Source organism: Peromyscus leucopus, chromosome 3 (assembly GCF_004664715.2).
Source record: "Peromyscus leucopus breed LL Stock chromosome 3, UCI_PerLeu_2.1, whole genome shotgun sequence".
In the NCBI taxonomy this organism is placed as follows: Eukaryota; Metazoa; Chordata; class Mammalia; order Rodentia; family Cricetidae; genus Peromyscus; species Peromyscus leucopus.
Window position 1 is genome coordinate 36,319,604 of NC_051065.1, and position 21,738 is coordinate 36,341,341.

At 37.2% G+C, this 21,738-nt stretch overlaps 1 protein-coding gene and 1 pseudogene across 11 annotated transcripts in view; both read left to right on the forward strand.

The window, feature by feature from the left end:
- Positions 1 to 21,738, forward strand: part of Magi2 (membrane associated guanylate kinase, WW and PDZ domain containing 2) — a 1,425,274-nt gene that overhangs the window by 158,831 nt on the left and 1,244,705 nt on the right. The gene's annotated exons all lie outside the window — the stretch shown is intronic.
- On the forward strand, positions 15,541 to 19,574 carry LOC114708229 (annotated as a pseudogene).

The window sequence follows — 21,738 nt, forward strand, 5'->3', positions numbered from 1 at the left end:
AAGGCCTGGAATGAGTATTTGTAGGTGCTCCAGTGATAGAAAACAGGGACAGTGTGGTAATCCCTCTAAAAGTAAACAGAAAACAGCAAAAAGAAATAAATAAATTAAAAGTTGAATAAAAATACAGGAATAATCTAGTAGACTCAGCGTGATGGGCCACAGAGATCAGGACCAAGCAGGACTGAATGTAATGAACTCCAGGGAAGAATCTTGAGACAAAGAACAGTGATGTTTTCCAGAGAAATTTAGTAACATAAGAGCAGAGGGACTAGAAACTGGAAGATAAATTATTTTCTTCTCTTATCTGAATTGGAAAGCTACTACCTGGAATTAGTCTTACTCCTGTGCATGAGCAAATATGAAGGAGGACGCCTAGTTATGCACAGGGAAGGAACAAGGATGGAGGGGTCTACTGAGCCTAGGTTTGTACTTGTGGTGCTCAATGGAGCATTTGCTAGGCATACCCAGCTGCTGAACATTTGGAACGTGGCTATTCTGGATAGAAATAGGCTGTGGATGTATAGTCTATACTTGATTTCAAAGAATTGATTTTAAAAAGGTATTAAACCTCTCATTAGATTTTTTTATATTGATTACATGTTGAAATGAAAATTGTGACATATCAGGTGGAGTATATTGTTAATATCAACTTCATCTGTTTTGTTTTACTATTTTAGTAATGATTACTAAAACTTTTATTAAATGTATGTGTGGCAATCAGTGCTAGTTCCCACACTGTCTTGAATTTCCCACCACAATTTCTAAAAATAGTCCATGAGGAGAAATCAGAAGCTATTCTAACATCTACAGCTTGTTCCTACATTAACTTAGAGACATAATTTGATGCAGTACAAAGAACATCAGTTTCTGGCTTCAGCTCTGCTACTAACTGGTTTCGTGGCCCTGGGCAAGTTGTTTAACTTCCCTGAGTCCTAATTTCCTCATCCATAAAATAAGAATCATAATACACGCCCCACAGGGTAACTGACGATTGGGTGTGAACAGAAGAGGCGTTGCAGAGTGCTGGCACATACTGTGCACTTCATAAATACTATTTACCTTCCTTCCTTGTTATATGATCTCTAACTGTTAAAAATAAACAGAATTTTTCTGTCCTCTCATAGCTTCAAAATCAGGAAGACAAGAACATGAATCAATCATTGACCCTCTGAAGATGAAAAGATCACTGCATGCTGGCAGGTTATTTTGCCATAGCTTCTTTGGAAGAACAACCAAAGAACGTTTCCTAAATTATATGCATATGTGAGTTTTACATACTAGGCAAAGGCCATGGGACTGGCTATGAGCTATATCCCCAGTCCCCATGTTCTTATATAATATATTTCTCATTCCTTGGTTGAACACTTCAAACAACGTACTTAAACTGTTTTTATGAACTAGTTTGCAGTAATTCAAGTATGAATTCTCATGTGGTCCTTACCCTTCCACGGAATTTCATCCATTTGAAAGAGACAAGTAGAGAAAGAAATAGAGCTTTACCCAGGGGGTGAAAACCAGAGGGGTGATCTCAAATAATGAAGAGGAGAAAAGTACATATAGAGACTAGCGTGGTTTAAGTATGGTCTGTCTTCTCTAAACTACATGCTGGAAATTAACTTCTATTATAAGATTTTAAGAACTTGAACCAGGTGAGATCTTTGAGAGGTAAGTTTGGCTCCACCTCATGAACTCATAATCTTTTCATGGTATTCATCAATCAGCATACAAATATCTTTCTGTAACAGTCAGAAGACTTTTGCTTTACATCTCTTCTCTGGATTTCACCTTATGATGTCCTCTATACTCTTTGGGACTCTCTCAGTAGAAAGGCTATATCAACTGATAGCCTTCTACCTTGGAAGAGAACCATGAAACAAAACAAATATCTCTTTTTATATAATTAATACACCCTACAGTAATTAACAATACAAATTTACCTAAAATAGACAAAGGATTTTGTTAAAGTCCAAGTTGGAGATACACATCTACCTAGCACATACAGCCTAATTTTTTTTTCAGTGCTAACATGCCTCCCAAGAATGTCTCAAAAATTCCTTCTCCTCTTTCCTCCTCCATTTTGTTATCCATGGTATCCATCTCATGCTTGTAGTAAAAACCATGATTCTTCAATATGTCCTCTTCCCATATTTCAGCCCAGGCTTAACTCATTTGTGCAGTTTGCCTTTTCCATGTTAGAGTTTATGCTCAGAACTACTGTACTCTCTGCTCTGCTGACATTGACCATGTTTTCTCTCCCTCTGCTAGCCTAAAAAACTTCTTTGAGAAAATGGAGCTTAAAATTAAAAAAAAAAAAAAAAATACACACAAGGGTTTCTGATACATCCCATAGTACTTGTCCCACCTGAATTCAGGAATGCGTATGTATCCAAACATCAAATTACCTAACTTTGGGTAACTTTTTATGGGAATTTCAATTTTTTTAAAAAAAATTAATTTTAACATGAAAATAAATCAGACTTAAACTACTATTATGAAGAAAATTCTTTTCAAAAATTTTATGTTTAAAAGGGAAAGTGCAAGATTCTGCATTACTTAGAAACCTCCATAATGCATGATAAGAAATCCAAAGCAAACCAGCTTAAATGATAGAAGAAAGTTCAAATGTCACAGAAGAGAACAGCCCAGGGATTGGCCCAGCCCTGTGCAAAGCTGCAGAGCCCAGTGTCCCTAAGTGGATTTCATTCCTTGAGTAAGTTACGCTAAGGTCACTTCTTTCATGGTCCAGAAATATAACCAGCACATCCCATTGCCATGCTTTCTGATTTCAGCTCCACAAAGAATGCTCTTTCACCCCACAGGTCCCAGGGAAGCTTCAGCACACTTTACTGGCTTTGATTAGTAACATGTATGTTTCTAAGCCAATCACTGTACCCAAAGAAAAGGCCATGTCACTGCTGAGACACTGTCCCAAAGATAACCAGAGCTGGAATTGCAGGGGAAATTGATCATCAAGAAGGTGATTGAGTCATAAATTCTCATGAACAACAGCAAATGAAAGTTCAGTAAAATCTTCTCCAAGTATAGTTGAACTCTATTGCACTGATCATGTGTGAAGTGTGTGGAGCTCTAGTGAGCATGTTGGATTAAGTGTATCAGAGAAATGCAGGTTTAAAATGTCTCTTTAAAGTAAGGACTATGACATTGTCTACTAGAATGAAACAAAATACCTGTGAAAATTAATGTAATCGGGAGATGTAAAGAGTTGCAGAAACAAAAGTTAGTGTAGCAGGTCTATATAGCAACGTTTTTATATATGGGAATTGACTCATTGACTTTTTACCAAGTTTTGAAAAGTTTTCTTATTTTAAGTTGGTCTTCTGATACCTTTAAAGCAAAAATGCCGAAATAGGATCCAGTGTATCATGTACAGGTTCAGAACAGTTGTATTAATTTGTATGTGACAGAAAGTAAAGAGAATGAGAAAGAGGAAGAAGGAGAGAGCTATGGGGGGGAGATGTATGTGTAAGGTAGAGAGAGAGAGAGCACATATTGGACAAGGCCTTAACTGTTTAAATTTATTTCATAAATCTACTTATAAGTGGGATTATTGTTTCAGAGGGGAACAGTATCCTTCTTCTGTTTTCCTGAACTTTCCCTTCAAACAACAACATGTTCTTCCAAAGAAATTGTACTTTCAATGCTATCATACTGGTGTCCTGGTAAGCCCAAATTAAATAGGTATTTACTAGTTAAGGCAGTCCTGGAGATAAGAGGTGGAGGAAGGAGGAATTCAAAAGATCAACTTTCTTATACATGTTTAAAGGCACTTTCTTGAACATACTCCACGAGTGAAAAATGTTTATGCCACCAAAATTATCTTAAAATGTTGCTTTTAGAGGACTACATAATGATACATTAAAGACTAAGAGAGGGAGACAACAGGTGGAGAGTAGAGCACATTGGACATTCCATCACTGGGCCCAGTGCACACTGGCTGGACATTCCGTCACTGGGCCCAGTGCACACTGGCTGGACATTCCAACACTGGGCCCAGTGCACACTGGCTGAACATTCCATCACTGGGCCCAATGCACACTGGCTGAACATTCCATCACTGGGCCCAGTGCACACTGACTGAACATTCCATCACTGGGCCCAGTGAACACTGACTGGACATTCCATCACTGGGCCCAGTGCACACTGACTGGACATTCCATCACTGGGCCCAGTGCACACTGGCTGGACATTCCGTCACTGGGCCCAATGCACACTGACTGGACATTCCATCACTGGGCCCAGTGCACACTGGCTGAACATTCCGTCACTGGGCCCAGTGCACACTGACTGAACATTCCATCACTGGGCCCAGTGAACACTGACTGGACATTCCATCACTGGGCCCAGTGCACACTGGCTGGACATTCCATTACTGGGCCCAGTGCACACTGGCTGAACATTCCATCACTGGGCCCAGTGCACACTGGCTGGACATTCCATTACTGGGCCCAGTGCACACTGGCTGAACATTCCATCACTGGGCCCAGTGCACACTGACTGGACATTCCATCACTGGGCCCAGTGCACACTGACTGGACATTCCATCACTGGGCCCAGTGCACACTGACTGGACATTCCATCACTGGGCCCAGTGCACACTGACTGGATATTCCATCACTGGGCCCAATGCACACTGACTGGACATTCCATCACTGGGCCCAGTGCACTGGACATTCCATCACTGGGCCCAGTGCACACTGACTGGATATTCCATCACTGGGCCCAATGCACACTGACTGGACATTCCATTACTGGGCCCAGTGCACATCAGCTGGATATTCCATCATTGGGACCCAGTGTAACTTTGGTGTTGATTAGCTAAAACTTTCACTGAGATTTAAAGACATCCAAATACTTATATTTGGATAATATTAACACCATCTGTCTTTCAAGAACTATTTCCCTGAAAGTTTACTCATGTCAAATGTTTGCAAAGACAAAAAATCTCTGCATTTAGGAAACTTCCTTTGATGGATTTAGAGTATTCATATACAATACACTGGATACATCAATAAAATGTTATTGATATTAATTTACTATAAAAATTGGGGCAATGTAGCTAGGATATATTGGTAAAGGAATATTTTTAAGGTAGATAGACAAGACTGACTGAAAAGTTACTATTTAATTAAGTGGTAAAATACTGTAACTGGTTTACTACTTGTCTTGATGTTGTGACCCAACAAAGGCAACTTAAATATGAGTTGATGCTGGCACACTGCAATGATGAGGCATTTGGGAATGGTGGTACTCAGGTCACTTTCTCCTTTCATTTAGCCCAGAATTTAGCCTGATGGGGTGATGCTGCCCACATCCATCATTGTTCTTTCTTACTCAGTACAAATCTGATGAGTAATAAATATTACTCATCATAGTGAGCAATAGCTGAGAGCTCCAGAGGAAGCACTTCAGGTAAAACAAACCAAATGTGACTGGGAGTTCTGCATAGTATGGAAGCCAGTGTGGATGCAACCTCATGAACTAAAAGGACAAAGCAGCTTAGTGGTTAGAGCACTTGACTAACATGTGGAAGGCTCTTATCACCAGTGCTACAAAAAGAAAAAAGGAAGAAAGAAACGACAAGAACTAGAAGTAAATAAAATATATGTGGGGAGATAATCCAGGGTGTGAGTGACCTGTCTTGATTTCTTCTGACTTGGCATGTGGACAGTTGCCTCCATACAATTTGATTGACATGCTTTTCATCAACCTGACCTAACTTACTCTAGTTTACTTAGTTTGCTGTTGAAGGTTTTCCTAAGTGCTTCTCTTTTTCTCTGAAGTATATAGGGACGTTGGGGTCCTGAAAAGAAGAGTGACATGATTCAAACTCTAACTTAAAAGAATCCTGCCTACATGAAGTGATGCTTTATTGTATTTTATAAGTGTGACTATGGGATATGATAAAATGGAAGGCAAAAACTTGTCAATATTTTTAGTTGAGCAACTTGAGATCTAAATACGCATCTGTTCTCACTTTAACAATTTCTTTATTATGTATCCCATAATTATTTGCTTGCTCTTATACTTCAAAGTAAATCCCAAAATTATTTAAATGCATCCTACTTGCTAGTTATCATTCAAATCTTGACTTTTATGCTCCTCACCAAATTTTTTTAAATGTTTCTGAGTAGAGGACTGGAAATCTGATTTTGGGAATTTTCATAAGGATATTGGTGCACACAATCTGGAGCAATACACCCTCTGCATATTCAATGTAGAAATTTCTTTTCTTTTTCCATTCCCTGGTGAGTTTTCAATATCATTAGAACACTTTCACTGATACTTACATTTAAAGGCATACCTGAAAACACCTGAACATTTAACACCAACGAAGAAATTTCTCCAATTGTTATCTTTCTTGAAAATATTCAGACTGAAGAAAAAAATCATTTCCACAGTCATGAACACAAGCATGCTCATTTATTAAAATTAAAAAACTTAAAATATGCATAGTAGATAAATACCATATGCACTAAGCCAAATTTTATGACATATTTTAATCATGTCACTATCTCTAGTGAACCATGTCCTTGGTATTAAGAGCTGAGGGCTTTAAATACCTCTGTCTCATCTGATTGTACATACTAAGTCTCCAAGTAAAGTTCAGCAGTAGAAGGTGAATTGAATAAGTCTATATATGCTAACTTAAAACACACCTTTAAATACAGCACATAGCTTGTCAAACTGTGACTAAAGAAGATTTAAAGAAAATGCAACCAAAATCAAAATAAAAGAGCAACAACAAAAAAAGCACGCCTGGTCTCTTCTCCTTACACAACTCTAAAGCTTTGTTCATAGACACCACTTTATTCTTCTTTGTAACGTATATACTGTGATTGTTAGATAAATAAAAAAAATCACAGGAATTGAATTAAGCAGGAGGAGGCATAGAAAAATACGTACAAATGAGGGAGATCATCACAAGACAATTGTGTGCAAACAATGTTTTGCACATGTGAGGTCATAATCTTAAGTGTCAGAATTGAAGGATGCAGAGGAGGGAAAAGGTAGATGAACCACAATGATGCTATTACCTGGTGCTTCCTTTTTCTTTGTCATAAAACAGATTAACTTTGGATTAATTCTGAGGTGATTGATATTCTGAACAATTCTCCCAGATATATGTACAGAATTTATTCTTTTTGTTTGTTTGTTTGTTTGTTTCTCGAGACAGGGTTTCTCTGTGTAGCTTTGCGCCTTTCCTGGGACTCACTTGGTAGCCCAGGCTGGCCTGGAACTCACAGTGATCCGCCTGGCTCTGCCTCCCGAGTGCTGGGATTAAAGGTGTGTGCCACCACCGCCCGGCTCAGAATTTATTCTTAATGTGTAATTACTATCATTATACAATTTTTAATGTAAGCCTTATTTTCTTCTGAAAAGAAATGATTATTTACAGCTGGCTTGCTTAGCCTATGAGAGTAATTCTGCATAAACTTAGTAAATGACCAACAGAAATTATTTTAGATGGAAAAGTTTCCACTTTTTCTTATTTACTTACTAATCTCTGTGAATGATGTTCCTCTTTGTGTTATTATTTGTAAAATATGCTTCTACATTACTTAAGCAATTTGTGCCTCAGTGATCAGCTGTCTCAATAGATGCCTCTCTGCCTCTTTATTTGTTTGGAGAAATGATGACCTTTCTACTAGTTGAAGTGGGATTTGAGATTATAGCACCAGCAGGCAATTTCTTGGACAAGTTAGTATTTGGGCCACTAAAGTGGGGGAAGGGAAGAATGTTTATTCCACTCTTAAAGTAGCCCATGTGTCTATGGCCAAAGATTGCGCTGGAGGCCACTGAGCTGGGAAACAGTCCAAAGGTGCTGAATACCTTCTGTTTTGAGTGAAGCATCCCTGTGCTGAGAACACATGCTAATGCTGGGAGAGGGGGCGGGGAGAGGGAGAGGGAGAGGGAGAGAGAGGAGAGGGAGAGGGAGAGGGAGAGAGAGAGGGAGAGAGAGGAATCTATTTTACAAGAGCAACATGTGCTGGCAACTTCAGTATTTCCATGACAATGTCCATATGAAATGCAACATTTTGTTTATTTCCATTAAAGCCATTTTAATAGCACTGTAGAATGCAGAACATTGTTTGTCCATGCAAAAGCACAGTGACAGGCTTTTGGGTCATATGTTATTTTGAAGTAGGGCTTTTTTAATTTTTTAATTTTCATTCATAACCAATTTCTCATCACAGTTTCCCAAAAACAGCATTTATAAACAGAATTTTTCTTTGACAATTTTATATGTGTATAATGTTATAATACCCCTCTCTAGTACTCTTCCCTCTTCTGTACCATCCTCCTTTCCCCTACAATTTCCTTCCCACATTCATGTGTATTATTAACTGCAAATTTTAAACAAATTATTTAGCCATATTTTCCCATGGAAATGTGAGATCAAATTCAGAAATTTCTATGATTGTTGAAGAGCTATGGGAATAACTAGCTATAATAGAATGTTTATTCTTCAAATCAATTTTTTTTTGAGACAGGGTTTTTCTGTGTAGTTTTGGTGCCTGTCCGGATCTCACTCTGTAGACCAGACTGGCCTCAAACTCACTGAGATCTGCATGGCTCTGCCTCCTGAGTGCTGGGATTAAAAGCGTGCGCCACCACTGCCTGGCCCTTCAAATCAATTTTAAATGGTGCTATTCAAAAATGGTCTCATGAAAGTAAAGTGTTTCTCTTCGTACTAAATGACTGTGCTGATGGTTTATAGTTTGTTTGTTTGTTAAGTACCAATAGAAACGGTGTTTTCAAACTTTCCTAATTTGTACATTGCTTTTTACTAAGAGCTATGGCTTGGCAAGAATCTAAGATTCCAGAAAGTATCTAAAGGCTCATCCAAAGACTCAAGACCCAGAGTGCATTCTTACCCAATGCACATTGTATTTTGTTCATAATGAGAGCAATGAAAACCAAGTTCAAGTACTATTTTTATTTTTTTTTTTCTTATGTAAAGACAACTAGAGGAAACCCATTTTCCCACAGATGATGCATGTAGTTGTAGAGTGAAACTAGAGGTATGAGACAGAAAATTCTTCTTACACTGAAACAATTTATTCTAGACATGGGCTCCTGCAAAGCCTTGTCCTGAGCCTAGATTACATCTCTTTGACTCAACTGCTAAGTGTAAAAACTCTAGAAAAGCTGTTAGGTCTGGCTAACAATTTGAGAACTCCTTTAGTCTGTGGTTGTGAGATGGACCCTAAAGTAGTGTCTATATGTACCTACTAGGTGTAAGTATAGTTCTATGCCTCAAGGCATGTTTAAAAATTGCTTTGAGTAAAGCACCCCTGAAACCACACTCTCACTAACATCTCAGCTCATGTGTGTCTCACTCTAAGGTTTATTATCAGACTGTGAGTTCCCTACCATTTGTACTGCTCAGTATAAATCCTTACATTTACTTGAGGCACCTCACAGATAGTTTTCCAGAGAAATGAAACCTGGCAGCTTCAAGATTTAAGCATAGAGTAGTAAATTCAAGATTTCCCTTCATAAATCAAACAAAAGTGTTTAAAGATTTATACGAAGCTTCAATTCTTATAACAGCTTAGGATACTCCACAGCATCTCAAAGTACATACATGAACTATTTTTTCATGTGTTCCTGCAGTGTGGTCCACTGCTTATATTCAGGCTGAATACTGAAAATTTCGAATCCACCCTAATATATATGATTTATGTAAAAATGTGGGGGAAAGCTATTCCATGAAAAAGTAAAGTTCAACAGAGACAAATTTAAGCTGATAAATTTAAAGTCAAGTGCTAATTTATGCAAATATTACAGAAAGTATTTGAAAGTAAATATATAAATGCATGGTTTCATGTCAAAGGAAAAAATTCAACATGGTACAATAGAAATACTTTGTTCAGTTTTTTAAAATGTATTATAATATACATAAACAAAGTGAAGAATTATGTTTTTAAATAATTTTTAAAGTGAAAATCAAGTTGCATAAAATGTTTAAAAATTAATATGGGACAATGAATACCAATACACAATACCAAAGACAAGTGTTTTTAAAGGTTGTAGAGAATGGAATAAAAATGTACTTGTTATCTCCTCTGGGACTCTTCATTACTTATATGCCACTTCAGGTATCACATCCATTATCTGCCCTACTTCACATGTTTGAAAACGTAACAGAATCCAGGGGCTAATAGGTGCTTTAATCCAAGCTTTCATGAAGAAAATAAAGTGAAGATTTATTAAAACCACTATGTCCATACTAGAAAATCTATATCTACATAAATGTATGTTATTTCAAATATTTCAGTATAATTACTCTTAAAAATCTGCTGTATAAATTGCTTCCAAGTGGAAATACTGACACATTCTTGTAATCCAGCACTTGCAATATCTGATTGCAAATTCTTTTCAAATCAACCAACATTCCCCAAAAAAGAATGTAGGTTGACAACATCTCTCAGTTTGTGGTCCATGCCTATAGTCTCTCTCCTGTGTTCTGTGTCTACAGTTCCTCTGTTTCTCTTTTCTCAATGATCTACATCATAACTCCAAATGATAAGTGCTTGTCAAATGCTCTTTGGAGAAAAGTTTACCTACTGCATAGAACCTGCTCATGCTCTTCAATACTCAGACAAAAATGGCTATATTACCATTCCTGTGTAAGATCATTAGAAATAGTTTTTACATGTAGTGAGAGGTGCAGGAAAGTGTGAGTATTTAATAAATTACTACTCAATATCACATAGTCCCTAGGATTTGGAAACAAGGTAATGGTTCTCATTGGCTTTTTTGTGGTTTTGTCCAGAAGAAGATGGCCATGGTCTTGAGTAACCAAGAAGGAAAGTAGCACACATACTTTACCAAGCTTCTCCCCAGTATGACAAGCAATGCTTAACAGCAATATTCAGTGTTTAGGATTCTACTGATTTCTTTTTAGTCTTAGAAAACCAAAAAGGAGTAGCTGGGTCTATATTAAGTCATGGTGGTTTTCAGCACATATAAAATCATGGAGAGTTTAGAGCATTAGAATGAAAGATAGGAACTAAAATGCTACTTACTGCTAGAGCTTGCCCAGAACCCAGACAAATTATTTTGCCCAGTAGTTTAGTCCAGCATATTTCAACCTGTTCTCTGCCCATTCTAAATGCGTGAAGATAAAAAGACTGTTTCCTAAGTGTATTGTTCGCAGACCTCATGAGCACCTGTATGAAACCAGTAGTCTACAATGGCCCCGGTTTGTATACATTAGAAATGTGGATGTTGAAAACATTGAAAAATTATCATAAATTTACATGTTCAAGTAGACTTCATCTCAGAGATGCAGGGATGGTTCAACACATGAAGATCCGTCAATGTAATCCACCATATAAACAAAGTGAAAGAAATCACATGATCATCTCATTAGATGCTGAAAGGGCCTATGACAAAATTTAACATCCATTCATGATAAAGGTTTTGGAGAGATCAGGGATACAAGAAATATGCCTAAACACAATAAAAACAATATACAGCAAGCTGACAGCCAACATCAAATTAAATGGAGAGAAACAAAGCTATTCCACTAAAATCAGGAACAAGACATGGCTTTTCAAACATCAACAGTATTATTTAGCTTATTCATCTCTAGTTACATATTCTTTTACATAAGTAATATTTATTCTCATTCTGATGCCCCTGCACAGAAAATCCCTATTCACTGTTAATATTCACTTTAAATATTTGATATGGTCTGCTACCAGTATCTGAAGTACTGCGTTCCCTCTGCCACTGATATCCCTTCCCACCTTAAATTCACATCTATTATAAGATTTGTCACATTATCTTACAACAAATACTTGTCTGTTTTCTTGTTTTGTTTACGTTTGAGCACAGCAATCCTATTGCCTAGAGACAATGTTAGTTTGCTCAGGTTGCTATGACAAAATGCTATTGGGTATGGTATGCAGCAGAAATGAGTTATTCAGCTCTGGAGGCCTGGATCCTGAGATTAGTGAGTTGGCTTCTTCTGATGCATCTTCCTTGTTGCTCATGGATGTTGGCCTTTTTTTGGCCTTCACAGTCGAGCCTTTGTGTATGGCTGCACACAGACCACTTATTTCTATAGGAACAGGAAGCATAGAGGAATAGAGCACACTCAAATGATACCATTGAAACTGACTAGCTCTTAATAGTTCCTACCTCCAAATACAGGCAGAGTTAGAGCTACACAGTCTCAGTACTTCAACATATGAATTTGGAACACACAACTGAGCTCATAATAGAGACCATGTTTAGTTTCTCCTTTTTTAGCCCAGTCTCTCTGCTTAGTATAAAAACAAAAAAAAGTTGGTTAATAAATGCTATATAATTATGAATATAATCTTATTATTTGTAATATCTTAAAATATTTTTTCAAACTGTTATTTGTAACACAAAACCAAAACAAATATACTGGTATGTGTTTGTATGTTACAAAGCAATCATTAGTTACCTATAGTTCTTTTCAGTAGTGACTGCCAGGAGAAGAAGAATTAGCCTCTCCCAGGGATGACCACCCTAACTGATTGTCCACTGCCAAGGGGTCAGCCCTGAAACTATATACAGACAAAGAGCAGAAATAGACTCCGTAAGGTGTGTGTGTGTGTGTGTGTGTGTGTGTGTGTGTGTGTGTGTGTGCGCGCGCAATGACCAAAGAAAAGTTATCAACTTGAAGGGTAGATGGGGACATGAGAGGTGCTTAGCAGAGGTTAGCTGAGAGGTGTGGAGGGAGGAAAGTTATGTAACTATTTCAATTAAAATATATTAAAACAGCAACAAAAGAGTAATTATAGCATCATTTCCCACTAGTATGTTTCTTAAAGAGGTTAATTCTCTGGCAGGAACTTTCATCCAATTTTGTTATGCTGCCATCTAGTGGTATTTACATGAAACTGTCACCATGTGTTCCGCAGAGTTTAGGTTTTGCTGAATTTGAAGCCTGTTTTTTGTTTGGTTTGAAAGAGACAGGGAGAAAAGTGAAGTTGGATGGTAGGGAAGTAGAGAGGAGTCAGGGGATAGGAAAGAATGTATAAAAGTTTAAAATAAAAATTAGATTAAAAAAGAAGACATAATTTTAGTATTTCTACCTTTTAACATTTAATTGTCCTGATTAAGGTGAACATCTAAATAAAGCTTGACTAAATTGTGAAAAGTAATGCAATGCAGAGAATATTTAAAAATAGTAGGATAATATTTATGGTTTTCTGATAAAATTCTGACATACTAGAACTGAGAAATGAACTCTGAATTATATTTGGTTTGAATTTTGAGCACAAGCTAACCATGCATTTATTCAAGGGAAGGATCTCTCTATCTTGTGGACTTCTGTTCTCTTAACCATTTCACAAACAGATAAAAAAAATTAGAAGCTTTTCTAAGAGGGAGAAATGCACAATATTTCTCCTTAAATTCTGCGTTGCAGTATAGGAAGGATTTCTGTTGCAGAAATAAATTGGTCTCCTCTGACCTGTGTAATGGTAAGTGACAAATCCTCTGATATAGCATTTTACAGGTGTTCTTTCACCTCACTCATTCACACATCCTCTTGTACCTCCAGGCAATAACTATCGCCTGTGAAGAGGACTTCCCTGCCCACATTCCTAGAACACACACACACTCAATTCACTGTTGTCGTCCAGAGTACCACACGGTGTAATGCTTAGGATTTAGCCTCATAATTAATTTTTTACTTATTTAATATCAGAGCTTCCCCCATTGAAAGGTAAGCTCTGTAGTTGCTATCCTCTTGAACCAGAAGAGCACTGTGTTTTCTGTGGGTTGTTAATAAAATGAATGACTAGACTTTCCCTTAGTGTAGTAAATGAAAAGCAGAAAACTGCTTTCTGAAGATGGTGTCACATGGAAGTCCTGTGAAGTATGGTGATTCTTTCTATTCTCTGCTACTAAAAGAGGAATGCAAGGCGTAAGCAGTGAGCTGGACACCCCATCTGTTCCTCTCCACATGAAGTACATCGTCCCCATCTATCTCTCATGTCTTCCTCTTGACACCTCTGTTGTTTTAAATCATATCCCACCAATTTGAAAAATCACACTCTTCACATTTTAACATGGCTAAAATTTGGATACATCTTTCAAATGATGAGAAATGACCACAGGGTTGGCCACCACATGCAGATTTCTCTGTAACTGCTGGTGGCATGGTTGAGTGACATCATCCTTTTAAGATTTCACTTAAAGGACTACTTGAAGGTCCATTTGACCGCTGGGATTTCCGATACTGTAGTCTGAACACTTTCTGCTGGGCCTTATGATCAGATCAAAGAGCCATCAGCATCAAAGTCACAGAGAAAAGGGAGAAGCTAGAAGAAAACCACAGAAGTGGAAGCAGAGCCCTGGGTTCTATAATGCCGCTTTATCAGCACTTTTGTACACAGAGGATGTTGTACGTAAAGCATGACACCAGCCATCCTGAGTTAAAGCACGAGGATGAGAGGTGGACTAGGAAAAGGAATACTTTAACAACTTTCTCATTTTCTATTTTCATTTTCTTCATATTAAGTCTACAACAGTACAAGCCTTTAGACATTTCTTTAAATGTTAATTTAATACCAATCTAGGTAAATATGTAATTGAATTTAAAGTAATATGCCATAGATTATCAATGTGTTTTTCTTGACTGCACTTAAAATTGTGATGTAGGGAATACTCAATGTCACCTTAGCCCCTAAAATATGGTTACTGATGCTCACCAAGCATGGAGCCCTAGGAGGGAGAGTTGGCAAAGGGATCTCAGGTTCCATTCTTGTGAGTCAGCCCAGCCTCACTAGTTACACCCCATCTCCCCTGTAAAGATGTGGACAAGGCCGGGCGGTGGTGGCGCACGCCTTTAATCCCAGCACTCAGGAGGCAGAGCCAGGTGGAAATCTGTGAGTTCAAGGCCAGCCTGGGCTACCAAGTGAGATCCAAGAAAAGGTGCAAAGCTACACAGAGAAATCCTGTCTCGAAAAACCAAAAAAAAAAAAAAAAAAAAAAGATGTGGACAACATGCTTCAAACACACATTAAACAGTCATGGAAAAATGGAAGGCAGGTTACTCCATCACTCTCCCATGCCCAGAGACGTGGACAATATGCTTCAAACACAGGTCATGGTAAAATAGAAGGCGGTTACTCCACCGCTCTCCCATGCCTAGTTTATCTTTGAAGAGCAAAGCTGAAAAGTCATTACATGTTTAGCAAACATAGCACATTATGGAGGTTGTATATAGTTATAATAAATTCTCTGTTCTACGTTCTTTATTATTTCTTTGGATTTACTACAGGTAACATATTATTTTATATTTAAATAATTTCTCCTAATTTTATAGTTAAATGTAATAATGTATTCATCAATACTTGTAATTTTTCTTTATTCACTGAACTCTATTCTTAAAATATATAAGAATATTTTATTGGTATCAGACATTGAAATTAGCTTTAATGTTTTTAACCAATGAATTTTCTATTTTTTTTTTACATTTCATGTTTTTTTTCTTAAAGTTTTAATTATTTTCCAGAAATGTTAGAATTGGTGTTAAAATATATGGCAAAATAAACCCCACCAAAAAAGCCATTTTTAAGAAATTCATTAATTTGAATAAATAAAACTATTATACTCTATTTTGGTATTTATATCTAAAAGAATCACATCATTGACGATAACTTGGTCGTCTCATCCCATCCAGTGTGCTCAAAGAGAACAGAAATAAACCCCATGGAGAGATAGGCAAGACTACCTACCAAGTTATTATACCATATATTTCATTTTTACTTTCTATGTATAGAGCCTTAAGAAAAGGGTTTTTTAAGTACAGAAGTTAAGTTATATATAAAACAACAACCCTTGAAGACAACTTTATTTTATAACTGGGCAGCCATGAAGTCCCATGGGGCAACCCTTGGAGTCAGGCTTCATGGTGCTGCCTATTGGTTCTCTCACCTGGCCAATGAATTGCTACCATTTTAAAGCATAGATTCTTCTTTTGTAGCCTATGAGTGTACATCAAACTTATCTATAACCTACTACACTAGATCATAGGGGGGAAAATGCTTAGCTTACTAGCTTAATATACTGGTGCTGATTAATTCTGCCTGATACTTTCATTTTGCTCACCTCTACTATTAGAATTAAAATCATATGTAACAGGTAGTAATCCATGAAGAAACATTTAGTGTATTTACTGAATATAAGCTATATGCCAAGATTTCTGCAAGATGCACAGATGCTAGAGTCTATATTTTAGGTAAGAAGCTGGACAACAAAAGAAATAAGCAACCAATGCTTTAGCAGATTGTAATTACCTCAAAGAAAATAAAATATGATAATATGAACAAAGCAACTAGAGAGCCAAAGTTGTGGGATTTTTTTCGACACTCAATTATATGATAAATGTAGCAAAGCATCATGAGTACAAAACTGGAACTGAGACTTTAATGATTCTGTTAGCTTTCGGTTACTATGATAAAATACCCGTGATAGTCAACTTAAAAGAATAAAATGTTTAGTTGGGGGTATGCCTTTGGAGGAATCGGTGAATCATAGCAAATAGAAAAGTCTTCCCCTCCAACTGGCCAAGAAGGAGGGAGGGAGAGAAGGAGAGAAGGAGAGCAAGTAGGAAGAAGAAAGGGTAAGTCAGAGGGGAGGCAGTGGAGTTCCAATATCCCCAGTGAGGACACAGATTATTAAGTTCCTACCTTGTTCTCTCTGGGCCCCAGGTCTTAATGGTTCCTGGAACTCTCAAAGTGCTGTGTGCTATACAGTGCTGGGCAGTGGCCCTAGGCTTTAAGCCTCTGGAGGATATCCACATCAAAACTATAGCAATGATAACAATTAGGCTTGTGAAGGTTCCGGAGAAAAGGATTTCAGTTGAGACAAAGGAAAAAGCGGTAGATCTGATAGAGGAAATATGCATGGCCTGGTGAGGACGATAAAGAAACCATTGAGGCAGTTAGGTGCTTTTAGGTTAGGTAAAAGAGTAGGGTAGATGCCCAGAAGACTGAAGACCAAGTTTGGGAGGAAGTGTGAAATGTATCCAGAGTGCAGTACAAAGCCAGTAAGATTGTTGTAAGGGGCATCTAGGTTGGGATATTGTAATTCTCAGCTTCACATTACTATACCAAAAGTTTTATGCCAATAAATTTATGAAGAAAAATTACTAAGTGGACAGTTTTATAGGTTGTGGTCAAAGACAAGGTCCATTCTTAGAGATGCTTACTATGATGTCAGATGGCAATGGTAGGAAGCACCTGTCAGAGCAAACTGCTCACAGTGCAGGACCAGGAGAAGGGCTGAGCTGTGTCCTCCCTTCAATTGCAGGGACACAGGCCCAGTGATCCCAGGGTCTCCTACCAGGCCCGTGCACCCTCCGATACTGCCACTTCTAGAGAAAAATCTTCAACATGTGGACCTTCAGGGGAAACCATACCTGATCTGATGATAAGCTAACCCCAGAATTGGCTGAGGAAACAAAATCAAGAAGCAGAATCCTTGCTACTAACATAGCACATTCAGATTTGGCATAAATCTTATCAGATTCCCAGCTGAGTTGCCTTTATTGACAAAGTGACCCAGAAAACATACAACATACAAGTATCCAGAGCAAAAACAAAACAGTCTTGAAAAATAGTAGCTAGAGACTAGAAAAGATGAAAAATTCTAAATTTTAAAACTTAATCTGTAAGTTATAGTACACAAGACAATGAGATACTGGCATTAGATTCACATGATGGCTTCCATCTATAAATGATTGAAGTAAGAGGCAAGAAATAAAACCCTACATTTATGGTATATTGGCTTTTACTAGAGTGGAAAGACAATTGAAAGGAGAAAGATGCCTTTTGGATTAGTAAATAACAACATTCATTTGTGAAATGATGATGTTTAATCCTGCTTTCACTAAATATTAGATCACAGACCAAAATTTATTAAACTATTAAACTTTTACAATATAATGTAAGAAGCAAATAATTATTACTTAGATTAGCAATGATTTCTAAAAATAGTAGCAAATTTACTGATAATAGAGTCAAATATAGATAAATGAAATGTTATAATCTTCATTTTAATTCATTTACAAGGACACAGCAGAATAATTACAGAATACATGGAAATATTTGCAAATAACTTATCCCATAAGAGACCTTATATCCAAACTATATAATGAATTATTACAATTCAACATACCCAGTGATAAAGCCATAAAATATATAAAGGGTCTGAATAGACAATATGCTGAAGGCAACATGCAAAAGACCAACAAACACATGGAAAGATGTTTAACATCATCCATCATTAAAGTATTGCCATTTAAAAGCACAATATGATACCTCTTCATGGCCATTTGAATGATTATAAAAAAAATGGAAAGGAAGTTTCAGTGATGATATGGAAACAGTATGACCCCGGTAAATTGCTCATGGGCTGAAAGTCATATAGGTATTTGGAAAACAGATTAGCATTTCCTTAAAATGGGAAGGAAAGACTTACTATATGACCCAGTAGTATCACTGCTGGGTCTACACCAAAGAGAAGATGGTGATAGGAATTGAAAAACATATGGCCAAGACTGTGCTTGAAACAGTGGGGAGGCCATGTTCCATGGTTCCAGTGCTAGTTTTGACTGCCACATTACTATTTTCTCTCCAAAGAGCTGACTCTACTAAGTGGAATATGCTTGTAAGTCTATTAATAAGGGTTGACTAACATCTGTAGCTGTCAGAGGAAATGACTGTGCAGTAATTGTCATACAGAAGAAATACCCAGTGCATTATTGGATACCAGCACACTGAATCACTTGTTCAAGATAACTGAAAAAATGGCCCTGTTGTGACTGGGATGACAGCTGACAGCAGACCCCAGGTACAGAGGGCATGCTATGAGGCAGCTTAATGGAAATACAAATATGGCTTTGAGATTCCGGTGGACATGCTAAGTAATAGAATTGCTGATAGTTCTCAAGTCTACACACAGAATGCCGAAATGAGGCCGCCTTGGTTGTTGTATGATTTTAATTGGTATAGTTGAAGAATAAGGCCCTCAATTGTACAAGTGTGACCCTGCAGGCTACTACTGCAGCATTAAAGCCACCATAGCAGGAGTTAAACAAATAGAGTTAACCAGCTTCCTTGAAGAAAAAAAAAAAGTGAAGAGGAAATTTGATTGGACCTTTGAACAAACAGTAGAAACTGCAATTACTTGTCTGTCTACTGTTCTGTCCATTGACTATAAACCTTCAGAAATAGAAGTTGGAATAGTTACAGTTGAAAATCCTAAATCCAGGATTCCATAGAAGCAGAGATTGATGTTCACCTTGGGGCTCTAACAGAGAGACACTAAATGTTGCATTAGTTTACCAAATCCCTGATGCCACTAGCCTGTGTGTCTGGCAACAACAAATCCAAACAAGTCCTAACCAGTTCAATGGCAGGAGGGGTGGGAGAGGTTCCAGCTTCAATCCAGGGACTTGGTTCATTTGTTGAAAAAGTGTGCTTTGGGGGCTGGAGAGATGGCTCAGAGTTTAAGAGCACTGGCTCCCAGCAATTCCCAGCATGCTGAGTTCAATTCCCAGCAACCACATGGTGGTTCACAACCATCTGTAACAAGATCTAGTGTCCTCTTCTGGCCTGCACAGATACATGCAGGCAGAACACTGCATGCATAATAAATAAATCTAAAAAAAAAAAAACCAATATTTTTGGAAATAAAAATTTAAAAAAGAAAGAAAATCATAAAACCACACAGAAACTGATACACAAAATTTAAAGGACTAAAGGGAGAAACAACCCAAGCATGTGTCAGTGAATAAGTGCATGAACAAACTATGATTTATGTGCACAACTGAAGAACATTATTCAATACCAAGGAGGGAATTCCTCATATGGGTTACAACATAGATCAACTTGAAAACTCATTAAATAAAAGAAGACAAAAACAAGTCACTGGGTGTTATATGATTCCGATTGTATGAAACATCTAGAGTAGGCACATTGGTGGAAATAGAATGCTAGCATTTGCTAGGAGCTGAGAAAGGGAAGCATGAGAAGCAATTAGTAATGGACACAGGCTTGCCTTCTGATATGATGAATGGACATTATAATTAATCATTCTGATGGTTTTCAAACCCTGTGCCTAGCCAGTTGTTGAGCTGTATTCTTTATAAGTTATTTATATTGTATTTATAAGTTATCTCAAAAGTTATTATTTTAAAAGGCAAAAAGAGTACATTTGAAAGATATTTTCCAAAGGTCTATGACATTTGTGGTTATTTATAAGCATTAAGTTGTTTGAATATCTCTCTTTCAAGTGCATTGTTCACCAATATACTGTCAGCATGTAGAATGATTCTTAGAATATTTTAGAAATGAATCTGAGTGGATATTTAAAATAATGAGTAAGTTAACTGAAATAAATAGTGACAACAGTAATCAAGAAAAATGTGAAGGAAGCAATTTGGGAGTGAACATAAAAATTTTCAGAGAAGGCTGAACTCTGTAATTATACTCAAATTTATAATCTCACTATTCAAAATCACAATATTCTGAAAGTGAAGATATATATCCCCATAGTTGTATTAGTGAAACATGATAACAAGAATAATTGAAGCTTGACTTGAAAGTGGTGAGTTTCTTATAATATGCTGTTTTTGAAATTTTTACATGATAGTAGAGTATGAGTCCTATATGGTTAGGGAAACCATTTTGGTACAATTATAACTAACATTAACCTTAACATCCTATAAAAGTAGCTAAGGGTTTTTTGAATGAATAAAATTATTTCCAAACATGTAGTTGTTTTATTTTATGTTCTTCTAAAAGTGTAGGGCTGGATTGGGACTAGAATAAAGCTTTCATATTGCCAACATAAAAAGTAATAATAGGACTAGCAAGATGAGTCAGAGGGTACAAGCACTTGCTGCCAGTCTCCTGACCTGAGTTTGATCTTTGGAATCCAAGTGGCAAAAGGAGAGGACCAATTTCTGCAAGTTGTCCTCTGACCTGCACTGGACCTGTGCCTTGACATGTGCCTCCTACCTCTCCCCAACATACAATCAATCAATCAAATAATCAATGAAAATAAATGTACAAATTATTTTTGAAGTATTAACAAAATTCTTGAGGAACAGTAGATCAGTTTAAGAAAAAAGACATAGTCAAAGCTGGAAAGTAGCCAAGTGCTTAAGGAATGGCTGAGGAAAGAGACTGGGCTGGGGGATCGGTGTGTGTTCTCATTCTCCTTGTCCTACTACACACACCGTCTCTGCATCTGGATTCAGCAAAACTATTTGATCTATATTCAGGAATAACTATTGCTTCTGACATTGCTCGTCACCAATAGTAGTTTACCAGAGGTTTGTATGAGTGTCTGAACTGTTAATTGATTTTATTCTTTCTGTAATATGAGGTACATTTTAAAATTTCATTAACTTGCTCCCAAAATGTTAGCAATATTAAGCACCCATTCCACTTAGATATGATCTTCCAATGCAGCAAATTTCACACCTCTGTAAGTGATCAGAAATGTGACAATCACTGCCCTTCATGTAATTTTTAGTGGAGATATTATTTAGCATTTAGTAGTTATAAGAGAATGAAATGGAGAGTGAAACAAGCTTAATGAGATGTGCATACTGTATCTAGGCTGAGCCATGCTTGGAAACCAGAGGAGGTTCCCAGACACTGACGGTCTCTCCTGAGTGAACTGCATGCAGAGTACAGATCTGTGTTCTGC